General features: G+C 41.3%; 1 long non-coding RNA gene across 1 annotated transcript; it reads left to right on the plus strand.

Annotated features, from left to right (window-relative positions):
* The first annotated feature begins 1,096 nt into the window (after positions 1-1,096).
* Positions 1,097-5,418, plus strand: LOC138569685 (uncharacterized). The gene is made up of 3 exons (XR_011303299.1): positions 1,097-1,213; positions 1,924-2,065; positions 5,142-5,418. It is a non-coding gene; the product is annotated as an uncharacterized lncRNA (long non-coding RNA).
* Positions 5,419-13,242: the final 7,824 nt, after the last annotated feature.

The raw sequence follows: 13,242 nt of genomic DNA on the forward strand, positions 1-13,242 counted from the left end.
ACGGCTTCCGGCTGCCAAATAGTTGGAGTTTCATGTGCCACATAATTTGATAATTAAGAATGGTGTGCCATATAATTGCAGTGGCGTTTCTTGGGTGCTGCGCGGTTTTCAAGAAGAAAATGGAGTTGTTTTAATGTACGTTTACAGCATTATTACGAGCTGGAAGTTTGTGAAGTAGAAGCTGCAAATCTATCTTTGTTTATTACACAACTTCTTGCATGTCTTAAATCACTGAAAATACAGTGGGGTTAAAGAGGTTTTTCAGGCTGACATCTTGCTTTCTGGTACTTACAGTTTTCCATTCAGGATGTGAAAATTAAAGCCGCAATGATATTCTTTTGGCTTAACATGTTGCCCTAAGGATGTACATGTTGTCATGTGGCTTTATTATGCAATTTGTGTTTTTTGAAAATAAACTCTAAAAGGCATTATTACTGTAGACCTTGAAAAGGAACAATTCGAGCCAAAGTTTGCTATCCTGAATGGTCACCCCCCACTCGACACCCAAACCCACCGCAATCTGTCCGACCATCCAACTCCCTCCTTTTTCGATGCACTAGTTCCTTTTTTCCACTTCCACCACTGGGTGCCGGAAACCAAAATGGAGTCATCAGGTGCAAATATATTTTGAGGTGCAACCCTCAACCCGCCAACATGTTTGAAAGATCAAATCTGTTGAAACATCTGCTCTTTTCAGTTTTGCATTTCTTTTAAGACATTTGGGCATTGTTTTTTCCTAGAGATCCAACCTGTTTTTAAGACATGATTTGTTTGTTTTTTGGGTCAATTAAGGTGTTTCACATTGTGAAAAATAGGATTTCAACACGGGGAGCGTCAACTAAATGCTACTTTTGAGGGTTTTCTGGGAATGTCAGGCTGAGTGGGCATGACTGAGTGACTAGGCATGACTGACTGTGTGCCTGAGTGAGCATGACTGTGTTTTTAATCAGTGACTTAGTGTAACAAATTGTGACGAGTAAGCATGACTGAGTCCAGCCAAACGCTTGTAACTGAATGACTGGGATTGTGTGGGAGTGACTGACTTTGTGATGCAAACAGTGTTCTTGGTAAAAGCTGCCGGCGCAGATTTATCTTCTTGGTGTTTACAAACTCTCGAGGCCAGGATGGATAAGAAAACAAGAGTGAACTCTTGGCAGGATGTAGTCTGAGGCTCCAATGCAAATATGCTACCTTTTTAAGAATGGTATCTCAAGTTAGTATTTCTTTTAAAGTGTGTTTTTATTTTTTTCTTGGTTATGTTATTTGGGTGTTTTATATTGTACTTTTTGGCCCCTTCAACTGCATAGAGGGAGTGATCGAGTTGCTGGGTGGGCGGGAGAGGTTGTGCTGGTGGGAGTGTGAGTATGGGTAGAAGATATTGTGTGCGCATTGTTGGGTGATTATGTATGGGGTGTAAGAAGGGTAGGGGCAGTAGGGGAGGTAGTTGGGGAAGAATAGGGTTGGAGAAGATGAGTGGGGGCAATTGGGGTAGAAGGGAATTTGGTCACTGGTCACAGCATTCTCTATTCACCTCGCAGCGGCAAGCGTGCTGCAAGAGTTCTAAATCTAGTGGCTTAAGGCAGACCTGGTTAAGACATTTCTATTACACCAGTAGTGGGTTTAAAACTCCAATTAAGTCATTAACTCTCAGAAGACTGCTTTGAAAAAACACTGGCAGGCCTGTGTGTGGGGCAGTGTGTACCTGGATGGCTCATTGTCCCCGGGGGTTTGGCCCCATGTCGTAGGTGAATACTAGCTTTGTGTAAGCATGGTGTTCAACACATTTGAATATCCAGATATAATGAAACAATTTGTGTCAAACTAGAAGCCATCAGAGGTAGTGAGTTTTATTTCTTTTGCATTAAGAAGTGCCATTTCTTGCTATTGGAATGTGTAATATTAATGTGTGTGCTACTATTTCAGTGTACTAGGATGGAATGGATTTGCATCAGAAGCTGGCCATCGAACACTGGCTGGAACTGGCTCTTCAGTGGAAAAAGAGGGCGACCGGAACCACAGAGTGCTTTAATCTGACCCCAGACATGGTCCAGCAACAGCATTAAAAGTAAGCACCCATGAGGAAATAAAAAAGTTGGTTGATGCCCCTATTAAAATAAATGCTGTATTTTCTCAGTCAATATGCAAGGGAAATCTTAATCTTCCTCCTGCCTCATCTCTCCTCTCTTCCCCTGGCATCTTGTGGCTGATACTCTTGTAAAATGTGCAATAACTATATGCCTAAGCCTACAGCGCTATCATTTTATGTATTCTGCTACAAAGCTGTTTCACCAAAGCACAATACTATGTGAATAAATAACCATTTAGGCAGAAAACTAGAAAAACAGTAAGGAAACAAGACAAACAGACCACCAAAAAGAGAGAATATCCTTGTGGATGTGGCTTTATTAAATATTGAAATCTGAACAATTTCCATATCTTGAGAAATATAATCATTTCTCATTTCATATATGCACAGAGGAAAATTCCTCTTGTTACAGACCGAGGGAGATTATGACGGAAAAAAAAAACAGACAAGCAACTTGACTTTGAATGTAGAAAAATGGTAGAAAAGGGAGGATTAACATTGGATTGTCACCGACAAGACGCTATAAAAGGCACACAAATGCCATTCAGAACATATATGTTTAATATATTTATTTGGATATTGTACAGTGCAATCTGTCTACTGTGCTTCATCCCATCCATGTATCCATGTGTCAGGCACATCTTCAGCAAAGTCATAATGCTTGTTGAGCAGTTGAGCACCTCCTTTCAAGATCTACCTGTTGGTAAGATGTTTTATGCTAGCTCTTTTCAAGCTATTCCTACAAAATTCTTCCTGTTTGCATTTCATAATTTATCTGTTAAAGCAACGGAAATGGTCTTTGCAGAACTCTCCACTGTTGATTACTCACAAGCACTGCCAAACAAAATTGGGATATACCGACTGAAGTCGAAGGCACTGACTTGTCTTTTTCTACGTCTAGTCATAATTTAAAGAATACAAAATGTGTCTTATTTTTCACAACATTTAGTTATTGCATTATAAAATGCTACTTGGGGTGGTTCAGGAGATCTCCCTTGCTGCCTGGGCATATTCTGCCCCGCAGGCCCTCTTGCTCACTGCGTTGGGGCTGGGTCTACACCTGCCCCCTTACTCCCTCGCATGCTTTTGTGTTTCCCCTCTCTGACTATCTTGCTGCATGGGCCAGTACCCCTCCCCTTTGCGCCCTGGTCTGGGTCTGTGTTTTCCCTCTCCTCTGCTCTGTAGGCTAATCCTGTCTGTAGTAACCTTACATTTAGCATTTCCAACGTTTCAAGACTTATGTTTTTATTGCATTTCGAGTTTTGACAGTAAATCTACAAATTCAAAATCAACGTTCCTCCACTGCAAATTCTCTCAGCTTTACAATCAACTGTGCGCGCCCGTTCAAAACACACATATCCAAGAAGGGTATACTCCTGCCCCCTTACTCCCTCGCATGCTTTTGTGTTTCCCCTCTCCGACTATCTTGCTGCATGGTCCAGTATCCCTCCCCTTTGCGCCCTGGTCTGGGTCTGTGTTTTCCCTCTCCTCGGCTCTGTAGGCTAATCCTGGGTTGCCACCTCACTGTTTTGCTCCCTGGGATGGGTCTACATCACCCTCTCCTTTACTCCCTGGGCTGGGTCCCCACCTGATTCCCTTGCTCTCTGGGCTTAGCCTGGGTCCGCATTTCACTCAGTGGCTAGTATTGTTTTTTTTTAATCCATACATCCTCACACCATCCTCCTCGTACGGTCATATTCTACATAATTGAATATACTCAGCTTCAATTTATAATCTCTAAGGTTGAAGAAGAACTCTCTCACTTGGCATGGAAGCAAACTTCATATTTCACAAGATGTGGCGAAGATTACAGCCCAACGTAGAAAGGAATTTTTGTCTTTCCGTCCTGCTTTGAAACAGCTTAATGTGCAATATGGACTAGCCCATCCCTGCTCCTTCAAGGTTACACATGAGGGGCCAACTGCTATTTATGATGATCCTGCTGACCTAAAGTCCTTTATTCGCTCCATCAAAACCAAAAGCATGGACACGTTGCTCCTGTTGAATTCCTCCTCCTCTTCCAGAACTTGATGTTCTCTGCATTTTATCATTCATTTATACATGTTCTATTTCATGCTGTTACTAATTTTTGTGCTCCAACACTGGTGGGTCAGACGCAGTTGTGGCGTCCTTCTGCTGTAGTCGTTTGTCTTTTCCTTTTTTTATGGCTATGTAGGTATCACCTACTCCTGTTGCCCTTTTCCTTCCTTCTCTCCCTACTTCCCAGGCTGATCATTTTCAGTGCTGTATGTTTTTTTATGCCTTTTTCGGCCAAGTTCAGCTATTTTTTCCTCACTCTGTTTCTCAAAGAATGCTGTCTATGGTCAGGCTTCCCCTTCCTATCCCTCCTTCCTTTTGTGTATTCCCTATATGTGTTGTCCCTTTGTGCTCTTGATTGCACATTATTGATTCAGTTTGTTAAAGCACTGCACACATTATTCTGGTTTGTTCATTCTCCATGTTGCTTACTGGTCCATATACTGCTCCTACCTCTTCTAATGTGTCGCCGTGGGTTTTAAATGCATATCTTGGAACATCAAGGGATGTAATAATCCAATTAAGAGACACAAGATCATCTCTCACAAACTCAAGCCATCGGTAGCTTGTATACAGGAGACTCGCCTCTTAATTCTAGAAGCCATTAAACTGAAATCATTTTAGATCACGGATGTTATTGTTGGTCCTGCAGTGGGTAAGAAAAATGGTGTTGCTCTACTTCTTAGCAAAAATATGTCATTCAAAAATGTAGGTAAGATGTGGACTCTAATGGGCGATGGGCATGGGTCAAATGTTTGATTGGTTCTGATTATGTGTAGTATCTGGTTGTATCTGTCCTGTGTCAAGTGCACTGATTCCGGCAGCGGAATGTAGTGAGGTAGCCTGGAACCTAGTACGGCTCCAAGGTTCCAGGACTGACAGTTGATCATTCAGGATGGGAGACATGACAAGAGAGAATGTATATTGAATAGCTCCTACCTCCCTCTTCCTAGCTTACCCTGAAACATAAATAAAGACTACCTTCCTTTTGTATACTAATGTCTCTCTGGTTACCCAGAACCCAGATACTTCAAGTGGCGACAAGGTTGTCTTTCCAAAATAGTACAGAGGATCCAAAGATGACAGATGGCAGCCCAGAGGTGATGGCGCCCAGCAGAGAAGGAGAAAAGGAGAAATTAAGAATTGTGCGTGCCCAGGAAAATGAAGCTGATGAGACCATGAGCAGCGCCCGTTCCCTGTATGCAACGTGGCATAAGTCCTGTTTGGGATGGGACATATTCTCCCTTGCAGGCAGCCAGAAGAGTGGGTGAGCTGAAAATGCCCTGCTTCATAAAAGAAAATGTACTGTAAATGGGCTGTGTAGCATGCTGGACGTTTGCCAAGAAACTGTTTTCTGAGTGCTGCCACATAGACTTAATGAAAGGAGGGTGAACGTTGGGGGCAACTGTTGGAGTTCGAGTGCTGCCATTTATATATGAAAAAAAATAAAGGTAAAGGAAAACAATCTTCAGGCAAGCATTGAAGCATGGGAGACTGTGAGAGGAAGAAAGATATGGGCTGCACAGCATGTAGTGCTATGGGTTTAAAGCGTTGGAGAGAGAGTGCTGAATGTCCGCATGACCGCAATACGGAGCTCTTTGACTTGGTAACTGCTGTGAATATAATGACGTACAAGAACGCTACTGTGATATTGGTGATGTTAGAATGCTGTATTTGTGCATTCTAATCCGCGTCAGAGAGCGAACGAGCAGAGCAACGTTGTTTTTCTTGATGCCTGCGCCGTTTGGAAAACATTAGAGGAATTACCCCTTTGACGTTCCCTAACGTGATGGAGATCATGGAAGGGGAGAAGCTTCTGGGTTTGTGGCCGTACTACTTCACTACATTCCGCTGCCTGCATCAGTGCACTTGACACAGGACAGATACAATCAGATACCAGATACTACTACTGCGTGATGAGGTCTTTGATCAATTCCCTGATGTGCTGTTTCTTCTATGTGCTGTGTCTGTGCAGCTACGTAGTTTGCTTGTGTTCTTAGTTATGTTTGTATCTTTCCTTTCTTATTCCTACTTTTGAATGTTTCTTTGGGGGCAGTGAATGAGTGTATGTGAGAAAGGGTGCAAATGACAGGTTTCTTGTGGTGTAATTGATTGGTGGTCTGGTGTGAGGACAAGTGATGTGTATGTTTTGATTGTATCTGGATGTTAGAAGAGGTCCTGGTTAATTGCGTGTGTGTACGCGTTTGTGCTGCGGGCGTGGCAGGCCCGAGTCTCTGTATGGCAGACGGAGTGGAAGGAGTGTAAGATGAGAAGGTGATGGGATGTAGTTTGTTTGTGGTTTGTGCTTGCAGGTGGCAGCTGCGAGACTCGGGTGTGACAGGCCTGAGTATGTGGTGGATCAGTGTTTTGATTGTTGGGAATGTTAATTACGTGAATGTTAGTTACGCCAAGAGGGTTTTGAGTGTGGTTGGTTTGTCTGGTTGGTTTGTAGTGGATGTTAATGTGATTGTTGGAGAGAGCCTGGTCTATGAAATTCCGTTGTGTGTGTCTTGGTGAAAGAGAGGGGATGTGTGGTATCTGGTTGGATCTGTCCTGTTTCAAGTGCACTGATGCAGGCAGCGGAATGTAGTGAGGTAGCCTGGAACCTATTGGGGCTCCAAGGTTCCAAGAATGGCAGTTGATCATTCAGGATGGGAGACATGACAAGAGCGAATGCATATTGAATAGCTCCTACCTCCCTCTTCCTAGCTTACCCTGAAACATAAATAAAGAATACTTTCCACTTATATGCATAAGTCTCCCGAGTCATCTCTGGTTACCCAAAACCCAGATACTTCACTATGTTTCCATTGTAAAAATGTATGGTCCCACCCTACCTGACCCGGATTTCTGGGTTTCCATGAAGCAAATTACTCTTAACTCAGGTCTCACCAATCTTATTTTATGTGGCGAAGTCAATCAGGTACTGGATCCCTTTTTAGATACGAAATCTAAGTGTATATTCACAAGCTCCAAGACCAATAAATCCTTTACGCATTGTATCACTGAAACCGACCTTGTTGATACGTGGAGACACTGTCATCCGACTCAGTTAGAATATACCTTTCACTCACCTCCCCATGACACACCTTCGTGCCGGGATTATATTTTTTTATCTAAATATCTTACTGGTACCATTATTGATTCTACTATTTGTAATGTCATCATTTTTGATCATGCCCCAGTCAGCACTTCCTTTAATTTCACACATATTAAAAAGCCATCTTCCAGATGGAGAATCAGTAACTGCCTGCTGCAGGATCAGCAATTTATCCAGTCCTTTTTGTCATTTCAACAACAATACTTTGCTGAAAAATTTGATACACTCTATTGGCTGCAGTGCTTGGTGCTTTTACGGGACCTTTTTTATATTTGTTTATCAAATTTCATCTATATTATGTATTAATGATTCTCTGTACTAATTTGTTATATGCCCCTTCCTGCTCCCTCCTCCCGATTGTTCTCTTATTCGTCCCCCTGTTTCTTTCCCCGTATGTTTTGTTTGGTATTTATGAATTTTCCTCACTAATTTGTTCCATGGCTTTACTCATTTTTGCCATTAGGGCATTATTTCTGCTCATTACTGTCTGCATTATTTATACTATTTATTGTCCTTAACGTCTTATAATCTCAATAAAGATTATTAAACTAAAAAAAAAGAAATATGTCACTAGTGTGCACAAAACGTCCTAGATATTCCCTTCGCCTATTTTGAAGTACCGGGCACTGGGCAAGAGGATGGCTTAGTGTCTCAACTACTCTTTCTACTCGTTCGTCTAATCATGGACGACAACACTGGGCTTCTGGAGCCAACTTTAAGAGCACTCCCAATGCAGCCTGGCAGGGCAGTTGATTAAAACGCACTAGCCTGAATTGGCTCCTGAGCTAAGGGCTTGGAAAGTTGACTAAATATGGCAGTCTGCCAACAAGGAAAGTATGTTCCACACATTCTTGTATGAAGTTGTAACCTTTAAGCAGCTCAGTATTGTGGCACAAAACCCAAGCTTTTTCGCTTTTGTGAGTAATTAATTATTTAAATGATGGAAATCTGCTGTCCAATCAATGTGCCAGTCGATTTCCTCAATAAAAGAGAGACACGTCTCTCTACATCCGCTTACCGCTTTGCTACCCTGGTCTCCAACTTGTTTGCCCAGTAAAGCATATATCGGGATTGTTGTCAATTTGAATATCTTGAGCCTCAGAACAGATCTTCTAATCTTTACTATCGTGTATAGGGAGGTTAACCCCAGCTCCAATCTAAGAACAAAAACAGGAGCACTAATAGGTACACCTAGGATGCGTCTCAATTTGGTGCCGTCTAATCAATTGAGGCATTTTTAGTTTGGGCTATTAGGTGATGCCTGCGAGATCTATGAGCCAAAACTATTGCATTAGAGTACAGATAGGGGGGAATGACATGAGGAGGGACACACTGTTGCTTGGTTATTTCCCACCCATTGACCATGCCAATTCCTATGGGCATTCCCACCCAGTTCCTGCACCTCCCACCCAAAACACCTCCTTTTGGGAACTCTTTAAGCTAGATTTATGAAGCCTCACCATAAACTTTTGCACACAAAGTGCCTGCCAGTGTTTTTTCAAAGCAGTCTTCTGGGAGTTAATGACTTAATTGGAGTTGTACACCCATTGCTGATGTAATAAAAATGTCAACCAGATCTGCCTTCAGCCATTCAATTTATAGACACTGTGGCCCTCATTACGACCTTGGCGGAGGACCATGGTGCTAATAGCACCATGGTCCATGCCGCTAAGGTCAGGATTCCGCCATGGTGGATGGCGGAATTACCGCCCCATTCCAAGGTGAGTGGGGCGGTAATTCCCCATTCACCAATGGCCCCTTCCCCATTCCCATTTTTGCCCCATAGGGCATAATAGGAATGGGGAAAGGCGCTAATTACGGCACCGCAAAAAGCAGGCGTTAAAATCACCATCCCGCAAAGGGACCTTGGAATCAGGCGTTAAGGGTCGGCGCCGTTTACGGCGCCGTAAACCCCTTAACGCCTGGGTCCTAATGAGGGCCTATGTGTCCCGCACTAAAGTCCTATTAAAACAAGTATTGACAAAGCCAACAGTTTTGGCTGGTGTATAGGTAAAAGGTATTTGCCAGGCACTGCTATTAGATGCCCAGGTAATTCCACCATTTTGCGCCTGCTATCATCAATGGCCATTTAATACCACTATGGTAGTGTATGCCCAGTGCCTATCTCATGACTACACAAACTGCTGCCATTGCCAATGCTTGTCGACTGATGCAGTCACAGGACTCAAATCCATACATCATTGCTGAAACTATACTTTGTAGATCAGAACGAGACCACTTATTATAGCCACTTATGTACTCTTCAAAGAACACCTCTCTGATCACTTTGCTTAACCCGACTACCAACCAGGTTACTACCAACACTCTAAATTAGCGAAAAAGTAAAGTCTCCAAACGTCGGAATGTCAACATTGAATGCCTGTTTCATGGAATGTTTTGCACGTTTTAAAGTGACTTTGCACTGCTGAACAATAACTTTGCACTGCCGACACAAAACCTGATTCATGGAACTGGGCAAAGTGTATTCTTGCAGTGCAAAGTCTGTGCAAAAGTCAGTGCATAGTTATTTTTGCAGTCTAAAATGACTGCAAAAATAACCTTTGGGTATTTAGGTATAGGTAGGATTTACAAAGTAACTGAAAACCTAGCTGAGAATCCACAGACCTACACGTGGCACACATAGAGGTTACAGGCTGGGTGTGGGGGTATCAGAGTTTGCGGGGGAGGATAGGAAGCATACTGGAGTGGAGCTCCAGAGGAGAAGAAGAGAAGACTACTGAAACGCTAAGGCAAAATTGACGTACACCTCTATTTACTATAGGTGTTTGTCTTCACTTTTTTCAAAACAAATTTGTTTGCAAATGTTTGTATTGTAGTGTTGCGTTAGCACCCATATAGGTAGGGTTATATGTCGCTTCACACAGGAGAATGCAAATGTATTCATTTTGACCTTGAAATTAAAGCTCACCAAATTTTCGATATAAAAAAAGGTGGCGACAATTAAACACAGATGACAAATGTGGTGAAGCTGGAAAGATACTGGACATGATTTACAAAGCATTTTTTCAATGGGATTGCACCATTCTCATGTGAAAAAAGAATGTGCACAAATTTGTCTTTTTTGCCTTGGATTTTTCATAGACCCAAAAACAACACCCTTCCACGACACACATCTCAAAATGATCTGCTTCCATTTTTGAGATTTTCAACATACACTTAGTCCTTAGCTGGAAATGATACATACCGCAAAGGACGTAAGAAAATAAGCAGTGCGAGACATTACCAGTGGTGTGAGGCATATGAAAGGCTGAATCGGCTGGAACGGGGTCAGTAGAGCTGAGTAGGTGCATACACCAAGAACAACCTGGGTAAAATAATCCAAGACACCCCCGTGGGGGTAAGATTATTTATTATAAGTTGCATTAAATAAATAAGACCCCAACGCTGGTCCAACCCACATAAACGAAAATCAGAGCCCAACTGCCAGTCCCAACTTGGCTGCGCGCGATGGCATTCCAAAATGGAACGTTAAGATACCATTGCCTACACACCAAGGATTACAACACATGTTCCTCCTTCCAGATACCATCACAGGAGAGAATGCACCATTATCATTATCCAAAAGTACATCCTTTTAACATTTGAAATTCTAAATGTTGGCTGTGGTTTCAACGGTCAAGTGCATGGGATGCACAACCAGAAACTCACATAAATGATAAGCACTTACTGAAAATACAGAATTCTTTTATATTAAAGTGTTATTTAATAGTTATATAAACCTTATGAACACTAACCAATACGTACATAATGACATACTTCAAGAATTAAAAATGTCCTCATAAAATAAACAATGTAGTACAAATTAATTGGTTCACTAAAAAGGATTCCACCTTTATATCACAAATTTGAATCATCACAGGAGTCTGTAGTCCATTAATCATACTCATTATAGCTCGCCACATATAAAACACATTCGTTTTTAAAACATGGTTTGCTCCTGAATAAATGTGTGACTAAACTTGGTCACTAAATAATTGATTTAAAAAATACACTCAAACCTTTTTATATATATCTATTAACTTGTGACAGTCAGTAACAAGGAGTCTAACTGTTTCAATTTTTTCCTTATAAAACCGGCACTATCTAATTTCGTAAGGAACATCAATCCATGCTCCCGTCCTACTAAAGGTAGAGAGTTACTCCAATCTCATATTAATCACAAATCTTTTAACCTCCCTATTATATTCCTTAGTAATATACATGAACGGGGCATTAACTGTAGTTTCTTGTTTTATCACAAAACACCCTTTTTTCTCCATGGATAACCATATTATTATATCCGTCCCAAACTTCAGCCTTTTGCTTAATTTCCCTTATAGCAAGTCCCAGATTCATAGGGTAATTAATACAATTTCTTATTTCATCCAAAAAAGTCTCAATATCCTTCCACAGAGGCTTATTTTCTACCGGGACAATACTAGATGTTATCCTTTTACCGAAAAAAGGATACAATGATCTTTCATTCCCCTCTTCATATAGAATTTTCATCATCAACATTTCCATAGCAGTTTTCTTACTAGTTTGCATAGCCAAAAGACCTAATTCGCAACAAATGGCCTCAATGGGTGTATAATTAGGGAGGCCCAGTGTAGACTTCCACAATGTACCCTCCAACTTGGTAAGCCATGCTGTTTCCTTTACCGGATAAACTTCTGTACCTTACATTGCACTAGCCACAATGCTGGATTTACATATTTCCAACAATCCTTCGGTGCAATATCCCCCTTTATGCGAGGCAAAACCTTTGGTAGCACCACATTTTTGACAAGCTTTAGTAATAACTCCAGTACCAAGACTAGCTGTTGCAAGTGTATCAGTGATGCACACACCCAAATAAATATACCCATCTACTACCTTGATTGTTTACTTAGATAATTTCCATTTATATTTATTTGATCTTATCTTCCCGGCCCCCACTATCATTATCTTTATCTTTTCATAATTAATCCTCAAAAGGTTCTTATCAGCTTGTTTCTGCAGTGCTACATGGCTCCTTTGTAACCCAATCTGATAATGCTCTATTAAGACCGTATCATCAGCGTACGTAAGACTATTCATGTGATGGGAGCGAACAAAAGGGGGGAAATAGTTACATTCATCCAATTTACTGTTATGATCTGAAACGTAAAGATTAAATAGTGTGGGAGACAGAGTACATCCTTGTTTAAGTCATTTACTCTGTACCCCCATTAGTATTAATTTCAGGACTAAGTTTTCCTTCTTGATCCATCCTCATCTGCTCCCTAGGACCTTCATAAAGTGGCTTAATAAAGGGCAGCGCCACATAATCCAATCCCCAAACCCGCAGTTTCTCCCAAAGTAAGGGACGGTCCACAGAATCAAAAGTGCTTTAATAATCAACAAACACTAAGTACAACACCATTCCTTTGGTAGCAAGAGTTTTTCTCATTAAAAGCTATAATACTCATATGTCAATGGTAGTTCCGGCTCCTTTCCTGAAACCCGTCTGATGTATCTCCAAGATATTTTCTCTCTTAATACAATCATTAACTCTGTATAAAATAAAAACGGAGAACATTTTTGCAGTGGAGTCAATCATGGCTAGTAATCTATAATTCTCAGGATTATCACGTGGACCTTTTTTGTAAATGGATATTAAAATGGATTTAGTACAACTAATAGAGACTTTCCCGAATTGCCAATGATCTTAAAACTATTCTGGATAATGACTTTCCAAGTTATCAGATCTTTTTTAATGAGGACATTTGCTAGTCCATCAGCGCCTGGGGCCCTCAATGGTTTAGTTCTATTTATTGCCTTTTCTATCTCCTCACAAGTAATACTTAAAGCATTTATCTGAGTGAAGTGATTAGGATAGTCACCACAGCCCTTAGAGTGTGTCTTGTTATAAATCTCATGTATATGCTTAACCCAAAGATTTATCGCAACTAGTTTTATCTCTTTAGTTCCATTATTCTGGGAAAGATCCTGGTCAACCAGTGCCCAAAACATTGTGAATCCTTTACTCTAAGTGTTC

The sequence above is a fragment of the Ambystoma mexicanum genome, chromosome 2q, assembly GCF_040938575.1.
Source record: "Ambystoma mexicanum isolate Mex_15411 chromosome 2q, UKY_AmexF1_1, whole genome shotgun sequence".
Lineage (NCBI taxonomy): Eukaryota > Metazoa > Chordata > Amphibia > Caudata > Ambystomatidae > Ambystoma > Ambystoma mexicanum.